Source organism: Lepidochelys kempii, chromosome 9 (assembly GCF_965140265.1).
Source record: "Lepidochelys kempii isolate rLepKem1 chromosome 9, rLepKem1.hap2, whole genome shotgun sequence".
Taxonomy (NCBI): domain Eukaryota; kingdom Metazoa; phylum Chordata; order Testudines; family Cheloniidae; genus Lepidochelys; species Lepidochelys kempii.
The window spans coordinates 40,024,289-40,048,351 of record NC_133264.1 but is presented as its reverse complement, the minus strand read 5'-3'; the positions used below and the strand labels follow the sequence as shown (position 1 = coordinate 40,048,351).

Sequence of the window (24,063 nt, the reverse complement as noted above, 5' to 3'; positions counted from 1 at the left end):
GGACCATTCTTATTTTTAGCATTCTATTGTTCTGCAACTTGTTCAAATACAAATTACTTTCTTAAGTATTATGAAATATGCAACACAGGCATTAAAGGCAATGGTAAAATGTTTTTTCAGATCAAGAGAAAAAATACTTTGATATCCAGGCACTAGTATGCGCACAGATCAAGATTTTCAAAACCAGGTGCTTAAATTGAAGTGTTTAAGTCTGTATTTATTCTTTGAAATAAGTGACTTGAATCTTTACAGTACTGAGCAGCCTGCAGCTCAGTCCATAAAGACTTTTTTTTTTGCCTCTGTATATGTTTAGTAGCCTAAATTTTTACTCCTACTTTTTAAAATTTTGGGCAATACTACACTCTAATCACACCCTACAGTTTGTTGTCAACTGGAATTTTTCAAGGAGCATAGAGGAGTTAGGTGACCAACTCCCACTGAATTTCAATAGGAATTTGGGAACCAAACTCCCTGACACTCCTTGGGCATCAAATTTTGTATTATACTGATGAAAAATTATGATGCACAAAGGGAGAAATAAAAAGGAACAAAAGAAACTTACTTTCACAGTTTTATGTCTCAGTATCTCTTTTTGTCCATCTTTTCCAATGTGTTTTTTTTAATCTAGGTTTTCTATACTGTTAATTACTTCTTTTCTCTCTCTTCATCATCATCTTTCTTCCCTGTGTTATGTTCTTTCTCTCAAGCAGAGTGATCAAAGTGCCAGTTGGTATACACAGTTTTAGGAACGTAAAGTTCCATCAATTTCTATTTGCTGGTCCATAAACATCAGGAACTGTGCCATATTTCACCAGCTCATGTTAAAATGTGGATGATAATGATACGGTAGAAAAAACGCTGACACTATCGATATGAGATTAAAACAACAGCCTGGAGGTATATTAAAGAAGGGAAATTCTGTCAAACAAATGCATAATACAATAACTGCAGCATCAAAAGTGTGTTCAGAATTAGGCACATGCCACAAGGATCATTATTCATGTTAAATTTCTTTTAATTATAGCCCATTTAGCCCTTCTTTCTCCAACAGACCCACCTCTGAAGCCAATGCGAATCTTGCTAAATGTGGCCCAAAGCATTCATAGGTGAGGGTAAACCTAGTTTGCCACCACAGCTTGTCTGATAATCGGTTTGCCTGTTGTAGGACATGAATATATTTCACTAAATCTCTAAAGTTCTAAGACAAATACTGAACCCTCAGGCTTAGAATACACTTGTGCCATTTTAAATTTCCAAGTATTTTAAAGCCCATTAAGCACTGTGATTCAATTAAAAACAAAAAAACAAACAAGCAAACCTGTTCAATTTCCATACTGCAATAAGACAACCTTAAAATCATTCTTTCCAAGGTTTGGGTGACCAGCCATCCTAGTCCCATGGAGGGGCTTTATTTAACCCTCATTGATTTGTATAAACCACTCAAATTATCCACACTGATTATGGCCTTTATCCCACTGACTAGAAGGAATGTTCAAGATCTTTTTGTATTACTTCCTGTTTCAAGTGTCCTTGCAATAGAATATAGAATCAAAATATTAAACCAGGATAAACACTTGGTTTTCAATTTAATGTCAGAAGTGAAATTCCTTACTTCCTAAGACAGTCCCCCAACACCACAATTCATCATTATAGGTGAGCAGGCCTGGTGAACTTCAATCTCTTCTACTGGCCCACTCACACATTGCGTTTCTTAGGAATACCTGGTACAGATAGGTTTCTCTCTTCCCTCCACTTTCCAAAACCACCAGATAAGGTTCTTCAAAGAGCAGTTCAGTGAGAATCCTAGAACCCTTTCCTGTTCTGTTGCTCAGCAAAAATCCTTGCCTGGTGGATTTTTGGGGGCATGTACTCTCAGGAATTTTTTGAGGGGGGGCAGTGAGTGAGAGGTGGCTAACTGGTCAAGCCTTGAAGATTCTATGTTAACAGGAGCATGGTGGGGAGAAAGAGACCAGCTGAGTCCATCCAGAAATGTTGACAGTTGGAAGCTTCCTGGCTCACTTAGACTTTCACAGGAGTGCAAGTCTCAAAGTAAATAACCACAGGGGACAAACCCACACTACCCAAAACCCATTGGTTTTAGTTTGCTGAAGCCATGCAAATCAAACAGATGAATTTTCAGTAGACCTAGTTTTAAGTGTTTTACTAGTTTTAAGTACCCTTCAAGTCAGTAACTATATTTCCAGTAACTAAATAATCCTAAATTACTGTAACTCCAGTTATTAAAATGAACAAAAGCCCTACAAACCAAGATGACAATAAATAAGCCTGTGCTTTTTGCCAAGTTGTCTGGACCACTATATTTCTCTTTAAAATTATAGATCTATGTCCATGATTTCTGATGTGTTAGGAATTGTGTATATGGGTGGATGTAACAGTAACAACTGAATCTATTTGAATGAGAACCTCTACTCAAGAAGGCCCTGATTCAGCAAGATGCTTAGTGTGCATCTACACAGCCCATCATAGTGAGCTACCCAGCCCAGGTTGACAGGCTTGTGCTCTAAAGATAGCTGTGTAGACAGCTCTTTGAAATTGCAGCTCAGTCTGGAGCTCAGGCTCTGAAGCCCACCCGGTAACAGGTCCTCCTCGGTTCTGCTTCTGTCTCAGTCTATAAACCACACAGAGAACCTTGTGCTGGTTCAACACCCTGTGCAGTTTATATATAATTGAGTCCCACCACCTCCAGAGAACACCTAGCACCTTTACAAGTGGGGCAAGAGCAATCTCCCTCTCCCTCTCATTGCCTGCTTTCTCCGCTTTTCACTTCCTTCCTGTCTATTTGTGGGATCTGGCTAATGGCTTAATTAGCCTTTCTGCCCTGCCCAACCCACAAATTAGGCACAGGTCTGCCTGGTCAGCTCCAATCTGCAATGCCTGATTGGAGCTGTTGGGAACAGAGAGCTGACTCGGGGTTCCACACCTAGCATTCTGTCACACACCCCCTTCCCAAATGTTCAGAGACCAAGACACAGCTTCAAAGAGCTCTCTACACAGCTACTTTGGAGTGGTAGCACCAGACCTACAAAACCTGAGTCTGTTGACCAGGGCTAGGAGACTCACTGCAATGGGCTGTGAAGATGTATCCTTAAGCGTATATCTCATTTTAATCACGTAAATAGTCTCATTCACTGCAACAAGACTACTCATATGTCCCTTACTGAACTAAGGCCTTAGCTCACCCCTCCTGCATCCAGCTCTGGGCTCTAGACAAGGCAGGAGTGCAGAAACAACTCCACAGAAAGACGAAGGACAGACCAGTGACCTCCCAGTGAAAGACTTATTACTTCCAGTGAGAACGGCTCCTTTCCAAAGGTGTAAAGAAGGAAGGAAAAATTATGAGGGTTTACAAAGATTGGTTCTGAGATGGCAACAACTATGTTCAGATCCATCAACTTATTACACCAGTATGGTTGTTTGCACTAAAATGGGGAAATAAAGGTTCTGTGAGGCCTGTAATACTTTGTCTAGTTTTACTGCATTTCCAGGACTTTTTCACCATTCCCACCCTTTGATGTTTTACTACCATTGCCATGATAAAAAACAATAAATCCCTAAGTGTGCTCATAAATCAATATATAGCCTCTACTACTAAACAATGGGACATTTATGAAGTATAATGATGAAGGCCAGTTAAAGAAATCACTTCTGACGCTGATTGGTAACATACTGCTTTAGCATATATATGCTGCTGTTTAGAGAGAGACTTTTAAAATGAAAAGGACCAAAAAAAGCCTGATATGTGATGTCATATATATATATATACACACATATATATATACACACATATATATATACACACACACACATCCACCCACCCCTTAGAATTACCTGCTGATGTTGTTTAAGTGTTCTCTGAGACACCTCTTATTTTTGAGATATATTTCAACAACATATTTACTACTACATAATCAGAACTGAGGTTTATGCTTTCAGGATCTTAGTGCAGTTTAAATTATTCATTTGACTGTCCCTAAGGTAACCTCCATCCTTAGAAAAAGGTCAATGTTTTCATATAATTTGCTTTACTGATGCACTTTAACATACAAAAGCAGGACTATACATTATTTATCATGGCCTTTCAGTTGTTTGAGATCATCAATTAAAACTGACTTTCCAAGAACTTTTTTTTTGTGAAAGAGTTAATGATCAAAGTTGCCCTATAATCAGTAAAATGATATAACTAGATTTAAGATATAAACTTTTGCCCCTCTGTCACAGACCACTTTGGAAGTGTTCTCCAGCACTTAAGCAGAAGTAGGTCATGGCAAACTTCAAAACGGGAAAATTAAGCTTGCCACTTGAAGATTCCACATAGGAACAGAAGCTGCCCCTTGAGGACTCTAATGGCAGTACTTACATTTCTTTTTCACTGTCCCATGGCATAATCTTGGACATAAAAAATGGCAAAATATACTACATTTGTAAACCTATCAATGACATTCCAAATAACTGTTCTGTACCTAAAGGACTCTTCTCGGAAATGTCACAAAGATTATCTATATGCAATGTTTCTTGCTTTATCAAAGTAGTGGGCTGGTCCCTCCATAAACATTTTGTAATTGTTACAGAGAGTAAAACCATTAAATTCCTTGTATTTCCAACCACACATCCCTCCCTTTCTATTCTTTGTTCACATCAGAAAAGTCTCTTTTCTTACTGAAGATTTAACAAGCAAATACCCAGATCACGCTGAATTTTATTTCCTGCTTCTCTCACAGGCTTCAAAGTCAGCACTGACAGCACTGGGTTATTGGAGGTCAAAGGGATCTCCTTGTTTAGTTCAATCATGTATGCTCTACAAGAAAACCCTTCTACATTTTCTTTTAAATGAAATTTTGCTGAAATCTGCTATTTTGTAGAAGCAGAAATATTTTGTGAAGAAGTATGAGTTTCAACAAAGTTTTCATTGGGAATTGTTTGTTTTTTGTCAAGAGAGAATGTATTCCCTGGGCCCAAAAGAACTTTCCAAATAGAAATGCTCAGGTTTCAATCCAAAAACAGACATTTAGACAATTCCGTTTTTGCAAAAAACATCTGAAAGATTTGGTTTACATTCCAAATTGCTATTGTCCTCTGGACATTTCTAATCTGTACACACCATATGCTTGCCCTGAAGGCCTCTTCTGGAAATACTGTTTCTAACTTGCTAGAAAAAACCTTAAGCACCTTATTATTTCCTATAATCCACGTCACAATTACAGGGTTAGCTGCACCTCTGTCCTCTTTATGGTCTCTCCGAGGGCTCCTAACCTGGGGTGGAATTTCAAAATTCTCCCACTCATCAACCCTGATGATAGTACTCTGTGTATCCACCATTTTTACGCTGCAGGTCTGCCTGAACTCAGGCATCTGAGGTTTCTTCCTTTTGGTAGTCTGTGACCAGTGGTGAATATAGTGACCAGATAGCCTCTTAAAATCACAGTATTGTTTATTTAGGAGTATGAACAAAGCATTAGAGAAAAAAGATTTTAAAACAACGAACAGTCTGCACACATCTAAAGTCCTACCACCCCAGGATCACAATAGCCAGCCCAATATACAGTATTCATAAAGATTACAGGGCATCTCCGTATCCATGACAATCCAGATTAATCATATCTCTAATAAACCTATAATTCATTATCACTCATTTCAATACTAGTGTCCAAACCAATTATTATTTTGATAACAAGAGAACCCCAAGGATCAGAAACAGGGAATTCAAAGTACTGACCCTGAAGTTAATGGCAAGAAACGGAATATAAAGAGCTGATAAACTGGGGGTGGGGAACCTTTTTTCTATTAGGAGCCATTGACCCATAGGAAAAAGTAGTTGTGGGCCACATGCAGCCCTACCTGCGGTGGGGTGGGGAGTGTCAGAGGCTTGAGGCTTCCCCTAGGCTCTGGGGTGGGGCCAGAAATGAGGGGTTCAGGGTGCAGGAGTGGGCTCTTGGGGCAGAGGGTTGGGGTGTGGGCTCTGGGAGGGAGTTATGGTGCAGGAGGGGGTGTGCTGACCTGGGGCAGGAGGTTGGGGTGTGGGCTCCAGTTGAGCATTGCTTACCTGAGGCGGTTCCTTGTCGGGCGCAGCAGGGTTAAGGCATGCTCCCTGCCTGCTGGAGCTCCGCACGGCTCCTGGTAGCATCTGGCATGTCCAGCCCGTAGGCAGAGGGGCCAAGGGGCTCTGTGAGGTGCACGCTGCCCGTGCCCCAACCGCCACCCCTACAGCTCGCATTGGCCGTGGTTCCCAGCCAACGGGAGCTGCGTAGCTGGCGCTGGGAGCAGCATGTGGAGCTTACCTGATCGCCCCTCCGCCTGGGAGCTGGAGGGACGCCGAGGCTCGGGGCTTCCGGCCTACGGACCAGAGACTTGCCACGGGCTGAATTAAATTAAGCAGCGGGTCGGATCCGGCCCGTGGGCCAGAGGTTCCTATGATAAACTCTGAATAGTATGATACTTAACTCATTTTCTTTCTAGATATCCTGTGAAGCCACTTCCTAGAGACCCATTTATACAGTAAGCCTCATTCTGTTTGCAGTCACAGCACAGGATTTAGTCTAGGTTGTAAACATCATGGCTAAACCCCCTACACACCATAGAATTAAATCAGCACCTTTGGAAACCTTGTCCTAAAAAGGTGAGACTAAAATATTTTCCGCTTTTAAATAAGCGGAAATAAACCACCAAAAGAACCCTCCCCCAAAAGCCACAAGCAACTCATAATGCCATGTGTTTAATCTTGATTTCCAAAGAGATGTAACTTCTTTGGATTAGGGCAGCAACAGCTCTTAGCACTTAATACTGAAAGTATTAGTGGTCAAATGCAAAATTTGCATAAGAATGGAAATGGTTCCCAATGGTAATAGAATGTTTTAAAACCTAGCTCAACCTTTTAATCTCCAATTTACAGACGTGATAGCCTTTAAGACGATGGTGGTTGCCCCTGTCCTTTCCCCATCCTCAACAGACAACTATTATCATTTGTCTGCAAGCACTCTGGAGTCTAATGATGCCAGCTGTGCTTCCCAACTAGCCATGGCCCAACTCCCAAACTCACCAACTAGGTTCAGCAGGTTGCATATTATACTTTTTCATACTGTTGTAACATATGACAAGTGAGCCTGCTCCCTCACTTTGTACCCAAAGGCATTAGGGGTAACAGAGATCACTATTTCCTTCTTTAAAGGTCTTATTCTCTAAGGCCACGTCTACACTACCTGCCGGATCGGCGAGTAGTGATCGATCCCCGATCGCTCTGCTGTCGACTCCAGAACTCCACCAGGGCGAGAGGCGGAAGCGGAGTCGACGGGGGAGTGGCGGCCATTGATCCCGTGCCGCGAGGATGCCAAGTGATTCTAAGTCCATCTAAGATATGTCAACTTCAGCTACGCTATTCTCGTAACTGAAGTTGCTTATCTTAGATCGATCCTCCCCTACTAGTGTAGACCAGGCCTAAGACAAAGTTGAAACCTAATCTTGGAACTTTGGAGAGTGCATCACAAAATGCTGAACAAAGCCTGCTTTACTTGGCTCAGAACTGGCTGGCTAAAAATTGGCTCAAAAGCCTGAGGCAAACCTGTTTTTATTGTCTGAACATAAGAGAATAGCTGATCTAAGGTCAGACATTAGGACATACGCTTCAGCATCCTGAGCTCTGTACCTAACATCTAGAATTTTTATTAAGAGAGGTTAGTAAACCAAGACTGGAGTAACGATAGGTTCAAGATGAACTGTATGGAAACAAAAGAATCACTAATTATATCTGGGCAAAATGGTGGAGGTCCTTGTAGGTTAAAAACAATAGTGTAAAATGAATTCAAGCATCTGTAGAAAGACTACATGGTGACTGAACACAACATTCTGTGTTACTGGATTAAACTTATTGGCGCATTCAGGCTCAATTGCAGCACATTTTTCTCAAATGACAAGATAGGAACCAAAAGAACAACACGTGATGAAAAAGATGTGAACAAACAGCAATATCAGCCGCTGATAGATTCTTTCCTCTGGAAGCCTCTCTCAAGTTACAGATTTTCAATAACTTCAGGTGTGACTCACATATCCAACAGGAGCTTCAATTTCCTGTTGGTGGTGACAGGAACCAGGAAATCAACATTTAAAATATAGGAAATTTGGGAATACATCTCCAAATTCACTTAATTCCAATAAGAATTTATGAATTCAGTTTTATTAATGTTTTTGCCAATTTTTAGATATCTAGCCATGCATATTACACATGCATTGAAATAACATGGAGAGGAAATAACATGGAGAGGTTATTGTTCTGGTCTGTAGGAAGAGAAAAATAAATTGAAGTGTCATCAGTATAAGAACACACACCTAGATGGCAATGGAAATTTATAGAAATCTACATTAGAAATAAAGACATCTTGTTGTCTTGCAAAATACTTAAGAGTATGGGTATCTGGGATAACCACATATGTCAGGACTGGTTAGCCAGATGCTACAAATGTTACAGAAAACATTATAGAAAAAAAACCACTGGGAATTGGAGTCTAGATATCATTGTTTCTTGGGATCTCAAGGCACTGGGCTCTCACACAAGAGGCTGGTGCATACAAAGCATGCCAGAATCATGGCAGATATATTCCTCAATCTGCAACATATTTCTTGTATGATGTTAGGCAAATCACTTAACCTCTCTGAGTAGATCTTCACTGCAAAGTTAACCTAGCTCTGGCCATTCAAAGTAGTCTAGCCCATGGGGTGAATATCCATACTGCAAGCCCACTGTTGAACTGAATTCAAGTTGCCACTTCCATACTAGTACTGCACTCACCATGGTAGGAGCTAGGACTTCTTGGGGCACATACCCTAGTTCTCAATGCTGCTCTAAACTGCACTGCTCTCTAAATTGTTTGCAGAATACTGTGGAAAAACATTCTGCCCTTCCTGGCCCCCTGGGCAGAAATGTTCTTAGCCCACCAACTCACCTTGAGATGTCTGTGCATGACCTCCATTCCAACTTGTGCAAGGCATGGATCTAACTCCAGGACAACGATCTATTCCAAATATTGGCATTAATGCAATTAATTTAAGCGACAAGAGATACATGAATGGCATGAGCCACAGCAGAGGGTATTTCTGCAGTGGGTTGTCACCCTGAGAAATCACCAGTGGGTTTTGGTGAAGAGATCACAGAGTGCCTGCCCTTCCAGAGCAGTGGAGACACCTGATCAGGCTCTAACAGCTGTAGAACTCCCACTGTGCTGCCTGGTGTTTCTGGGGCAGGACCACAAGCACAGAGCAGTGGAACTACATCATCATATGGACCTGGGAGGATCGGTAGTGGATTCAGAAGGTACACATGAGGAAGGCCACTTTCACACCACTGTATGAGTAGCTTGCCCTGGTTCTTCAGTACCAGGACAAACAGACGAAAGGCCATACCAGTCCAAATATAGGTTGCTATTGCCCTCTGGAAGCTGGCTACCCCAAAACTGCGACAGGTTGGTGGTTAACCAGTTGGACATTGGCAAGTCAACTCTTGGTGTCTCAATCTCCCCAACAGCAGAATGGAAATAATACTTCTCTACCCCACGGGTGTGTTGTGGAGCTTATTTCACTAATGGTTGTAGAGCACTGAGGTCTTTGGAGAAAAGGCATTAGATAAAGAGCATTATTGGTCTTTACATTCTGGAATTTACATTTTTGCTAAAACAATATTTTTACTGCACAAAATTACACTGTAAAAATAAAACACTTGCTCACTTCCCCTTCAATAGGATTTTGAAAAGTCATACCGTGATGCAGTAATACAGGATAATAGATACAAGAACAAAGTACTCACAGGTGCATCTATTCTCTTTGGCAAAGTTCAATAATTTGCCGTTATCTGCTTTCCCTGCTTAAAAAAATATTCCTTTCAAACCCCCATATTTTAAAGTATAACATGTGAAGACCTTTAGTTTCTCATATTGCACTATTTCTATTACTGAGTGAAATAAAAGCAAGTCATTAAAGAAGGTGACCTTTATGCTAGAGTAATTTCCATTAAAGATTTTCTCACTTTGTGAAAACAGCTTTAAAGGATAAGCATTTATAGTTTCTCCAAATGAAATGAAATTTGTTCATTAAAAATAATGAAAGGGGGATGAGATCTAGAAGGAATCCAGTTGCAGCTGTTAAAAGGAACATTCCGTGCAGTCAAAGTGCTTGTCTGTAACCTTCTATAGAATCAAACTGGTGGCTTAGAACAGAACTGGGCATTAGTTCTAAATCTTGTACAGCCCTGATCTTTTCCAGTAAAAGGGGAACACTGATTTTTACAGAAGGAAGAAAAAATGGAGAGGTAAAAGATGAAAAAACACACTATGACACACTTGGTCATGATGGATGAGGATATGGATTGAGTGAGAGAGGTCTCAGCAACTCCAGGAAGAGATATGATGATGATGAAGACTACCATTCCATTTACATCAGGGTGCCAAGCCATGGGGCTACAGGAGGAAAAGGTGCAGGTGGAGATCCACCTCCAGCCGGGATAAAACCAGTGAGAACGAAAGGCTCTATGAGTGCCAGGACCGATCCAATACCGATGAAGGAGGGCAGGCAAACTATGACAATGGGAACGACAACGCCAGCAGGAAGACTCATTCCTCTAGTGGTTCGGTCATGATGGATGAGGATGATGGATTGAGTGAGAGAGGTCTCAGCAACTCCAGGAACACTATGACATAAGTTATTTTGCAAGGATATAGAACATATATGTTATAGTTGTGCTGGATAAGTGAACTGTAATGTCTGATTTGTGATGGAAAAGCTACAGGTTGTAGGGTGCTTACATTCCATAGCAATTCCTGTGGCTTATGCATTACTAGTACAACAGTCATATAGCTACTTAAGAGCTAGATTATGGTGGTTAATTACTCACTGTCACAGGTGCAGTGTAGAAGCACATTGTCCTAGCGAGGCACAGGGTCCCTGGTGCTTCCTGGCATGCTGGGAGTCAGGCCTTCAGAATGTGCTCCCTCCTCTGCCAGCCAGGAGGCTGGTACAGGGTAGAGGCATGGCCCTACCTGATCAATAGCTCATGTTCTCCTGAGTACTCGGACTGCAACTGTGGCAGGCCCCGTGGGGGTGATGGGAACATATGGAGGGAGAAGGCTCTTTGGATCCTTGCAAAACTCACCCCAGGCTCAAAATGTGGCTCTAAAGTCTTTAAAGCTATTTTGTGCAGTTCTACCTAAAACCATTCATGCTCCCTTTAGTATCTAAATTTGCTCTTCACAAAAATGAGGAGCACATAATACTTCCTAAAGCCACAAATACAGTGGGCATAGGCATTTTGCTAATCACTCCCATAGCTCTGTCTCAATCCGATATCCAGGGAATGGACCCTACACAAACATTGCCCCTGTCATGACAGAAGTTGTGGTAGAGTTACAATGACAGAATTTCACCAAAGACCAAGGAGACTAAACTCATTCACACTTGATATTTCAACATTATTTTAATTATAGTCTTCATGTAGCCTCCAGCATTTTAAATTGTTTGTGTACTTTAACTGAAAATGTATAATCTTGTCTGTAAAGCTGGACAAAATCACCTCATCTGATTCTTACCTCAATCAGATTTAGACAGATTTCATTTGTACACCATAGCACTTATGAGCCCCAGTCATGGATTGGGACCCGATCATGTTAGGTGCTGTACAAACACCGAGCAAACATATGGACTCTTCCCTCCAAAAAGCTGATAATCTAATATATTGAACTAAGAAAAGAAGAGTTCAGGCAGATAATAAAAAAAGCATTTTTAGAAAAAAGCGGTTATGTCAAAAAGGAAGGTCAGGTGAATTTATGCCAAAATGGACTGGAATATCCAGAGACAGGGTTACTTACTTCCAACACCAAATGCTAAACTTGTATTTTGCCATTACTTCACTTGTACAAAAGCACAAAATCAATGGAATTGTTGTGCTAACAGGGCAAATGCCTGTCAGATTCATATTTGACATGGAGAATGTTCTCCTATTTGCTAAACTTATGACAAGCTGAAAAGAATCACTCTGGTTCTTGACATAGGCAAGACAAAAATTAGAGCTGTCATGTTGTGACTGGACTAATTCTAGTATTAAGCTGTTTAGTTTGGAAGAGTAAAGCTAGATATCAGTCATTTCATAACTTAGGGCTTGTATTCACAGGCAGTGCTATAGCGGCACTGATGGCGTAATAAATCCACTTCTACAAGAAGCAGTCACTATGTTAACAAGAGAAGCTCTCTGATCAACACAGCACTGTCTACACTGGGGGGTTAGGTCAGGGTAACTACGTCACTCAGGGATGTCAATTTTTCATGCCCGAGAGACTTAGTTATACCGATAAATGTCGGTAATGTAGATCTGGCCTGAGACTTTTCCATTTACAGATTGAAAAACTGAGGCATGTCCTGGTTAAGTAGCAAACAAGGAATTGAATGTAAGAGTTCCAAAGGCCAGTCCCCAATGCTAAACACCACTTCATCCCTTCCTTTAACAGAGTTACACAAAAACTAGAATGTGGGAAATCATGTTTGCATATTCTTCTGTCAGTAAGAACAGGCATGTATTCGCTTAAAAGGACATTTAATTTATTTTAACTGTTTGTTGTACTCTTAGAAGCTTGAAGGTAACATTTATTATGCTGGCCTTTTCAATTTGACACTTCAGGGTGGGGTGAAAACATGTTTTGTATTCTGAATGGCAGTAAAGTGAACGGGAATATCATTTTAATAAACTTAAGCCAGAGATGGGTGCAAACATCAATGATGAACTAAGCCTGGTCAGAATTCATACCTGGATCTGGTCCCATTCTTCAGAAGGGGCTGAACAAAAGCCCTGGATCCAAGCATTCTCAAACTTTAGGAAGTTCAAAATTTGTATTTGTATTCAAATTTTGCAGCCTGGATCCATTTCTAATTTCAACAGACAAGGTTTATCAGACAAGGTTTATCATCTCAGTGTCCAAAGATGCATAGTAATAGTGCTTGCTTACTACTGTAGCAAAGCTGGCAGAAAGGCAACATAGTATTTTGCTGGCCCAACAGAAATAGCGCTATGTAGAAGGGAACAGAATGACAATAGATAATGTGTTTAAAATCCAGATAACTTTTGCCATCAAACTATAAATCCATAAACAAATTTTTTGGTGAGTGAATGAGTAAAAAAACAAAAAAGGAAGGCAGAGTGGGAGGGGAGTAAACAAACAAATCAAATCCCAAGTTAACAGAAAAGAAAAATCAAACTGAACTAGGGAATATTTAATTCCTCGATATTATTGATAGTGGACAAGAAAACAGCACCAGACACGCAGGGAGGGATGTACAAAAAGAATGGATGAAAAAAAGATTACAGCATCATCTTTTATTTTTGTAATGAGCGTAATGAAATATTTTATTGACTGGTGTTCTTAGCGAAAACTTGATCTTTAGTTTTTATGAGAATTAGAACCCCTTCTTCCCCTTCCAGAGCAAACTGGGCAAGAATACGATCAGCCTGTGGGAATTATGTGCCTATGTCACTTTTTTGATCCTGGGTCAATGCTTTTCCTTGATTTCCATTAGCTTCAAACAGAAGCATTACACAAAGTGAAAGAACCTACTTTCATTAAAGCAAAAAAGCCCAGAGTGGAGTTAGAATAGCAAGAAAAATTCTCCCATGAAAAATGCACCATCATCTAATTTAATATTCTGAAACAGAAGAGTGTTTTAAAAGTTCTTGCATATTTATCTTGTTGATAAACTGGAAGGAAGTCAGAGACAAGCAATACAAACGATTAAGAGGTTGAGGAATTTGACTTAGGAGAAAAGATTAAAAATGGAATGTAGAGCTTGGCAAAATGATAACAAAGGAGAAGGTAAGATAGGGTAACTTGATACAAAGCATAAATGGTTTTAACACTAAGGATGGAGAGTAACTGTTTAGCAGAAGCAGTTATAAGTTTAGGAATGTTTAGAAAGGAAAGTTTAGGTTGAGTATCAGGGAATAGACTATGGAATAGCTTCCCAAATGAAGTGGTGGAAGCCCAGTTGCTTGGACCTTTAAAAAGCAAAACAAGTACTAGAAAATATACTGCAGGGAACAATGCTGCTTTGGCAAGTAAACGGAAAAGTCATTTAGTCCATCTCTAATTTCTGTAACTATGATTTTCATAACCAAGCAAATAAAGCTGTTTTAAATTTTAAAAAACAACATATAATCCATAATCAGGAATAAAGCTGTATTTGGTATCCTTTGTTATTACTCCAACTGAAATTGAATTGAGTCTCTATAAATAGAAGACTAAAGTATTACATTCCAATGTAAACAGAAATATTATCCACGATACAAAAAGTCAAATCCTTAACATTTTTGTGCAGATTATAAAGTGGTGACTGATCATCATGTTTCTTTCCAATTTTCCTCCTTTGTTTTTAATAAAAATCTATTTTTAAATAAACAATTGACCTAAAAAAGCCCTATGTTTCAAAATGTTAACCTCTTCTTATAATAAGGCTGCCATGAAATTACTATATTTGAAAGTGAAATATATATATATTATTTTTCTCTCTCTCTTTTTTCAAGTACCTTTACCTTGTGGATTTAATTAAAATTTTTATATATTCAGTTTTCCTCTTTTCCCTGCTTGGATGGGTCTTTTATACAGGAATAGGGAAGATAAAAATAATCTTAATACACACATGAAAATCTAAGTCTAAGACCACAAAATTAGCAGGGGGCACAGGGTCAGGTACAGTAGCTGAACAACCTTTAATTATAAAGTTTCAAAACAGACATTATCAATTTGAAATCTAGTCAAAGTGTTTGTTTCTTGCAGTTGACATAACAAGAAATAGACTAGCTGGGTAGAATACTGTAAAATTTAAAATGCTTGTTAGGTTGCTTAGGTTATTGATTTGTAGCTGCTAGCACTCAGCATAGTGTAAATGATTGCGGATGTAAGTGTGTGTGTGTACACACACACACAAACTGGGTCATAAGTAACTAGTCTTCTCAAAAAAAGAACAACAGCTACTGATATATAAGGTGTGTGTGCACACGCGCACTCCCAGAGCAACTGACAATTTCTTACCCTGAGCAACTGTCAGAACTGCTCAGAGTTACAACCAAACTGAACCTAGTTCTCTCATGCTATGGAACATTAAAGGTTTCAACGTTCTGTCTAACGTTGCCACTCTCATTTCACAGTCTAATAAAACATCAGCTAATGAAGGCACAGCAAATAGTGAGTAATGATGTCATCCTAAATTACTGCTCCTACCGCTAAGTTTCTTTTCAACATCACTCCTGGTCTTCTGTCTAATTAAATAATTTTTTTAAAAAGGAGAAAAATTATGTTTAGAGTCTGTCTTTTGATTTTATCGGTGGTATGTTTTATTAAAATAGTCAGACCTCAAAGGAAAAAACCTAGTATGAAATATTGACTTTTGTATTAAGTTAATTTTGCTGCACATCTTAATTTTTATCAGAAAAGCTATATATTTTGTGATACCCTTTGTGATACTAAAAGAGACTGAATTACACAGAATGAGACTTTCAACCTCTGTAAGCTCACAGAAAATGCCCACCTAGAAATCAAGAGTTATTTTGAGGAATACATAAAGGGCATACTGGCTTAATCTCATCCCTTTTCACAAATAAATTAACTTGAATGACTCTTAGATAATGAAGTAGGAAAAATGGATACACCTGGGCAATATATAAATAGTGCTTAAATAAGGAGTTATATGTGAAATGGGCATAAGAGAAATGCAACCAAGTTTCCACATTTGGGTTTAAAAAATAGCAAAGTTAAAACATTTTAATTTGAAAAATAATTCAAATTTAATCTTTAAAATTACACACATTTGATCTAGGATTGAAATGAGGCACCAAAAAGCTAAGGGCATGTCTTCACTAGCAATGTTAAAGTGTTGTAGGTCTGTGTAGTCATGGCATGGCTATAAAAAACCCCACTTCCCTGAGGGGAGTAGCTCCCAGTGCTGGTGCACTGTCTACACTGCCACTTCGCAGTGTTCAGGGGTGTGTTTTTTCAACCCGAGTGAGAAAATTGCAGCACTGTAAAGTGGCAGCGTGGACAAGGCCTAAGGCTTGATTCATCAGAGTAATTAAGCGTGTGCCTAATGCTAAGCACATAATTAATTCCACTGCTCACTCATGGCCTTCCTAATCAAGGTCTTAATGACTTCCTCAATATCACAGTCAAAAGGCAAAATTAGAAAGAGACTCTAGAAGCCTGACTCATTGATGCACAATGGTGAACATCTTTATGAAATAAGATGCTCACCTTTGACACGTGGTGAGAAAGTTGCCAGATCTTCAACATCACCAGTGAAAAGCTGCGTTGTATGGGCATCCAGAGGGACAGACTGGATGCCTCAAGTGAAATTTTCTAGTTCTAACATCTGTGGTTCCACTAAAGAAATATGATCAAGGCCAGAGCTATGCTGATTTACACCAGATGAGGATCCAGACCCCCAGCTGTAGAATGACAAATAAATAATAAATGGACATAATATACTATTTAATGTATAATGCTTCAGGTCTAATGTGGAAGAAAACTCAGTCTTCACTCTAAGGTTGTTTGCAACACGTCAGACAATTTTATTTTCTGGCAATTGCAAGAAGGAAGACAACAGTTTTGGATGGAGTGTCTGTCCTTATGCAAATCTTCAAAATACAAAACAATATAAAGCAGTATTTGTATCTTTTCATTATATAAAGCTGTGTCTTATTTATACATTTTTCCTTCTGATATCTTATTTGTTTTCAACATTTCCTGCTAACAATTACATTCCATTGTTATCTCAAGGCAAAGGGGAAAAAACAGCTTTGCTTGCTGTTTCTCATACACTTCACCAGTCCTGTCTCTACAAATCTCGTGTTATTATGGTTCTGTGTTAGCCTGACTGTTCCTCTCTCTCTAACAAAGTGAGATGGCTGCACTCAAATCCTTTTTCCCTCTTCCTACTTCCACACTAGTACTGAGCTGCTAACATGGTATAATAGCCGAGAGTTACGACCATTCTCAGTTGTTCTTGTGCTCTTCCTTTATGTCACTACATGCTATAAAAAACAATTTTAACATCCCAGTTTTCTAATCTTCCTATAGCTTCACCTAAAATGAATCAAAAAATCATTTCATTAGGGTTTAGTTATTTCTAGGAATACTCTTCATAGGTGTCAACAAGCCAGGGTACTAGTTGAGGCGCAATATATATAGCTTGAATACAGTGAATTGGTTGAAACAAAATTGTAGGGTGTCACGACCTGGCTATACCTCAGATTATGCAAGGATTATACACTTAGCCATCACCAGAACGTATTTTATTCAAAGTACAAGGAAACTTATTTCTCTATCAGCACTTTGCTTATTAAAGGAAACATTTGAATTACAGATTAAAATTACTAGCACTCCTCAGGAGCTGCCAATTCTGGCCTCTCATGCTTTACTTTTCCTACATTACTCATATAACCCAAGGTTCAGGGAGCATTTTGCTAAAAATTAACGTGGCATGATAGAAACCCATCTTTGTGCTTCCTTGACTGGGAAATTGGGGGACGGGGAAGAGACAAGCCTATGCTAGGAGAGAGTTCTAGTAGGCAGGAGAACAAAGAGAAAGAAAGCACAGACAATAGTCCTGTATTTTATATTTTCTAGCCATCCTATTGGAATTGAGGAAAGTACCCCATAGACCAGTGGTTCTCAACCAGGGGTCCAGGACCCTCTGGGGGGCCCTGAGCAGGTTTCAAGGGGGTCTGCCAAAATAAACCAGAGAGCAGGGCCGGAGTTAGACTTGTTGGGACCTATGGCAGAAAGCTGAAGCCCAAGCCCAAGCCCCAGCCCCACTGCCCAGGATTGAAGATGAAGCCTGAGCAACTTTGCTTTGCAGGGCTGCCTGTTGTATTGGGCTCCAGCCTACTCCCCTGCTTGCTACCCCCTAATGCTGGCCCTGGCTTTTCATCTACTGGATATGCAGAAAAACAGTTGTCGCAGCAGAGGTGGGCCATGGAATTTTTATGGCATGTTGGGGGGAAGGGGCTCAGAAAGAAAAAGCTTGAGAACCCCTGCTGTAGACCTACTCAGAAATAATAAAGTACACACAAAATGCAGAATACATTGGTTAGCATCTCATGTAGTCCTGAAGATGCATGGAAAGACAAAGAAAGAAAGTGTTGTGGAAGACAATGTGCTCTCTGGAGAGAGAACAAGGGGTTAAGATTAAGTAGGGTTACCTAGTAGGCAAATTGTAGATGTATTTGGACATGGTGGCCCCCCACATGTTGTGTATCTTCCAGGCTTAGCCCTCTTCCCCCTCAGGTTCTATTCCCTTTTTTTTTTTTTTTTTTTTTGAAGACAAATCACACTTTTAATCAAGGGATACTCCAGGGAAAGCAGAAAGAATAAATGGATTTAAAGAGCCTACACCTCCAACATCTTCCTTATTCAAAGTGAAATAGAAGGGGACATTGGGGATGTTTTTAAAGAAAAGATATCAGAGAAAGATTGCACAAGGAACCAGAACGTTTGCAGCTATATTTTCAATAGTAAAAAAATAAAAATAAAAATAATATAAAAACAAAAAATCATCTATTTATCTTGATATCTATACACTACCATACCCATCACCATGGTACCAAAGTTCCTTGTAAAAGACCAACATGTTTACCACATACAGGGAGACTAAAATCTCTGCTGAAGAATTTGGAGAGAGAGTCTACTTTATGCACATAATATGAAACTCTCCTAAATTCACAAAATTTTTCTTTCCTGTCACATGTGTGGTTGGTGGCTAGCAATAACGGAAGAAACTAAAGGCCAAAAGAATTATTAACTGAGGTCTTCTTATTGCTGGCAAGGTCAAATTCCTGTCATTCCAAGTACGAGCAATTTACTAATCTGTGATCTATCTATCAATCTATTACAGCAGCCATTTTTTCACTACAGCAGACTCATCGAAACCACAGTTTGATTATTCCCTGTTCTTAGGTTTGTGGGTAAAATAAGTAAGATAATTTTGTAGAAACTTTCACACACAGATTTGAAAAACCTCTGAGTTATAGTATAGTATGTGCTTTTCAGCTGAGCTGTAAACATGTAAAAACATGAAGTCCAATCCCGCAGTTCTTTTTTCAGACAAATACCCCCATTGATCAAAAATCCTGAGAAAGGACAGATGATTCTGATCAATGGTTTTTATGGGGAAGATATTGAAAAAAATGCATAATTTAAAGTGTGCTTTTCATTAATTTCAGACTTTCACAGTTGAAAAGCCAGCTTTAGAATTAGAGCCTCCCCTTTATTCTTTCGCTGACACTAAAATGAAAATTTTTACAATGTGTTACAGGTTAAAAACAAGGCTAGATGAACAGTGAATCTAATCTTTAACGTTTTCTTACATCAGATCAAAGACTATAGTGAGTTGCATGAACATTTAGGCCAAATTTTCACAAGTGGTCTCCAATTTTGAGGAATTATTGGCCTTTTCCCTCTCCATCCTCAACATCCATTCCATGGTTTTCTACATCTGAACAGTTGCTTGTGAGTATAATATATTGGTCTGAATTTGATTGTGAGATCTTCTAGGCCAAGATCGAGGACCATTATTTAAGTTGTGCCTAGCCTCTGCTCTTCCTGCTCACTTAATGCTTTCCTAGCCTCTAACACTGAATGCCTCCATGCATTCAGCTGTGCCCTATCAGTGCGGGAGGACTGCATGAGCTCAGAAAACATGTCATTGCGAGGGTGGTTTTTTTGCCTTCTAATCTGCGATAACCTCAGGGACAGCGATGATGGGGAAGCCTAGAAACAGTTACACCTGGGGCGAGATAAAAAGGAAGAATAAAATTTATGATGATACATTTCTGAGAACAAAAGGGAGACTCTTTCACAGTGAATCAAGCAATTCACAGCAGACAGCACATGTGCTTTAGGTACAAGGTCACATTTTGCCTTCAAAATTGAGCGCCTGCCGGTATGGTGACACATCACACATGGCTGTGCAATAGAATTCGGTTTCCATGCAGCCATGGTAAGGCAAAGGGTATGCAGGGTTGGCTTCTTACGCATAACATGTGGGAATGGTTTCAAACTGCAGCACCATCCTTTCTCATAGCAAGCAATGGGCTGGGTTTCACATTTAGAAGGAGGGGCTGTGGTTTTCGGGTGGATGTGCAGTACACGCCTCCCCCGACCCCACCACGTGGCTATTCTCCAGGATGATCCCTTTTAGCAAAGCACAAACAGCCCAGCATGAACGGGGTCCTTTTACTGTTCCCTTACAAAAATTCCCCTATTTCAACTAGGTGGCCATGAATTATATCGCTCTCCTGAGGCTAACACAGAAAGATATAGACCGAATGTTGCTTGAATGCAACCAAAATGCAGGACCACTCATTGCCATGCTTTGTGCTGCAATGATTCCAGAATACTTTCAGAGTACCTCCAGGAAAGCTTCATGGATATGTCTCTGGAGGATTCCTGCTCCATCCCCAGACATGTGAACAGACTTTTCCAGAAGCTGTACTGGCCGTGAATGCATCCCAATTCTTCAGGGCAAATCTGACATTAAACACTATTGCTTTTAAACCCTGTACTGTAGTTACAAATGTGCACTCACCAGAGGTGCCTTCTCCAGCTTCAGGCCTGGGGATCCCGCCTTCAGAGAGTATTGGCTCCAGGGTGATGAAAAGGTCCTGGCTGCCAGGGAGAACGGATTCACTGCTTGCCTGCTTCACATTCTCCTCCTCCTCTTCCTCATCCACAAAATCCTCCTCTGTTGCGTGAGACTCCCCCCTTGCAGGTGTCCACAGACGGTAGTGGTAGGGTCCCCTCCTAGAATGGCATACAGCTGATCATAGAAGCGGCAGGTATGAGGCTCTGACCTGGAGCGACCGTTTGCCTCCTTTGTCTTTTGGTAGGTTTGCCTCAGCTCCTTAACTTTCACGTGGCACTGCTGTGTGTCCCTGTTGTAGCCTCTCTCCAACATGCCCTGTGAGATTTGGCAAATATATTTGCATTTCTCCTTTTTGATTGGAGTTCTGCCTGCACAGATGATTCTCCCCACACAACAATCAGATCCAGTGTCTCCCTTTCGGTCCATGCTGGAGCTTGTTTGCGATTCTGGGGGGACTGCATGGTCACCTGTGCTACTGAGTTTGCCACGCTGACCGAACAGGAAATGAAATTCAAAAGTTCTTGGAGCTTTTCCTGCATACCTGGCTAGTGTATCAGAGTTCAAAGTGCTGTCTAGAGTGGTCACAATGGAGCACTCTGGGATAGCTCCCGGAGGCCAATACCGTTGATTTGCGTTTGCATTAACCCAAATCGACCCAGCAAGGGTCGATTTTAGTGCTACTCCCCTCACCGGGGAGGAGTAAAGAAGTCAATTTTACGAGCCCTTTAAGTCAATGAATGGGGTTGGTTGTGTGGATGCATTCACTTTAAAATCAGCCTAACATGACTAAATTTGACCTAACTCCATAGTGTAGACCAGGCCCTATATGCCAAAGTACATGAGCAAAAGTGAAAATTTATTTAAGCCCCCAAGAAGAAAACGTTGACTAACTTAGAAGTACAGTTTTTATATTTCTAATTCATTGTACTTTAATTCTTCTGCATGCATCTGTGTCTCTCATACATTATTAGGGCCAGGAGATTTTTCAACAACATCCTCAAGGAACATCTTTGCTCTTTTTGTTGAAGACTGGACTGATGAATTACTACTTCATCATGAGGCCACTATAAACCTTTCAAATTCCTTTCCACTTCTCTGTGGGACTTACTTTTCTTTCACAAATTCCTTCTGTCCTCCCAAGAGGATACAGACACTATAATCCCACGACAAAGCTCTCTGAACTCATTACTGTGGGTTACTTCAGTCAAATACTATACTTGCTGTAATATCTTTTGTACATTTCCCCATAAACCTTCCATGAAGCCAACTGCTTTTATCATACACCTTCAAACTGCAATCCCAAACAATTATATTTAATTCTCAACGCTGCAATATTATCCAGGAAAAATATTTAAAAACGCACATTCAACATGCACGTAACATTTTTCTGAAGGTTGAAAAACCCTGTAAAAGGTTCAAAAGAACAAATTAAATACTTTTTAGAAAATTAAGCTACAAAAATCACTTCTTAATAAATTACCTGAAAAGATCAAGTCTGCTGTGTATGGACTCATAGTAATACTTTAGGTGGGAAAAGTTTATTTAAAAGACCTGTGGAATCAGATTATTTCTCATTATAATACTTCATTTAAGTATGAAAATCATCTTCTCTTTATCTAAACATTAAGAAGAGCACAGATTCTTCTTTAGCAGTTCTTCTCTTAATTCAAGAATGACTGTTCCCACAAGAGGATACACCAGTCATTTCTCAGGAAATTCTGTTTCTTGTTTTATGAACCAGAAAAAGGCTTTCAGACTTTCACATTAAAGGACTCTGTACCACCATTCACCCTGCTGAGGCATGAATTGCACTTCAAGAGAAAGTTCAGTGAGCATGTCAACTATATAGAAATACAGCAGTACAGATCACCACTTCTCATCTTCAGTTCTTGAACATACCATGTGTGGGGTTACTGTGACTTTAAGAGAATGAATAGACTCTCCATGGTGAGGGTGCTGACAGTGGAGAAGGCACCTGGTTTGGAGTTAGACTGATGGATTGATGCGAGTTAAGATGTAGTCTATATGTTAACAGTCTTTATTAGATATATAGTTAAGTTACTAGCAATAAATTATTATTAAAACAAGTGGATTATTTCAATATACAACAACATCTGGTATCACGAGTGAAGGAAGTCATTAAAAGAACTGGAGCAAGTTAAAACAAAAAACCCTGAAGTAATAATAGCTGCTCAGAAGTGAAAAACAGGTTTGAATGAAATAAGACTGATCAATTAGGAGTCCGCACATTTCTTCAAATATTGAGAAATGCTGCAGAAAATTGGAAAAGGTTTAAACAAGAACTAGATTTATTTTTGAGGGCATCAGGATCTACTCATAAGGAAGATGAACGAAAGGTTGCCACCTTTTTGAATATTGTGGGTACTCAAACAACTTCATAATATAATTCATTTGAGTTTAATGTTAGAGAAAGAACTGGGTTTGTCTTAAAAAAAAAAAAAAATAGGCGGCATAGTTTACCAAAAAGGAATGAACCAGTTGAAGGATTTCTGTTTCATTCGAGAATTCAAATGGAGGGAGAGACTTCTGAACACTTTTTTTTTTTTTTTTAAACACAGATCTAAAGGTAAGAAGTCAGACATGCAATTACTGGAACCTGAGTCAATGATAAGAGATCAGATTGTGATGGGTATAAAAGATGTCAGTGTAAGAATATGACAATTAGAAAAGCCAGATCTAGATCTGGAAAAGCGAGTCACAATTTGCCAAACTGCTGAACTTAATCAACAACTGCAGAGTTTAGAAAAAAAACCTGATGTGAATACAGACTTACGTAAAAAAACAAGTCTGTGGAGGAAAACCAGGTGAAAGTTAAAATAAATGAGCATATGAACGAATGTTCTCGATGTGGAAGGATACATCAACTTGGACAATGCGAGCATATGGTCAAACCCATCATATCCACAAGTAATAATCATGTCCCAAAAGTTTGTAAACAGAAAAGACTGAAAACTTTTATATATATTTAAAGACTCCAGACATGAAATTTGTACCAGTCTGTCAAGATTTCTCTGGGAAAACCTACTCTGCTGAAAATAGTGACTAAAGCTGTAGTCACTGTTTCAATTTCAGTATTAAAACAAGGCTGTGGCTTCACGGTAGCTGGTGGCAGAATTCACCACCACGAGTATCTCTTTCCATCCCTGGAAGGTTTAAAGAGAGGTCCCGCAATATCTACAGACACTCTGGCCAATGCCTCTTTAATAATGAGCAAAGGTTGCTATGCTGCTTTGCAAGGTCCCTTTAACCCTTACGCTTCTGACGTAAGTCACAACTCCTGCAGTAATCTTGCACTGTCTCAAATATGCAAGGCCAACAGAAATTCTGTTTTAGTCTGTCACAGGTTTTTTTCCACTCCTAGATGTCCTG

General features: G+C 39.7%; 1 protein-coding gene across 7 annotated transcripts in view; it reads right to left on the bottom strand.

Moving 5' to 3' along the window:
* SPSB4 (splA/ryanodine receptor domain and SOCS box containing 4) overlaps positions 1–24,063 on the bottom strand; it is a 327,295-nt gene that overhangs the window by 20,336 nt on the left and 282,896 nt on the right. The gene's annotated exons all lie outside the window — the stretch shown is intronic.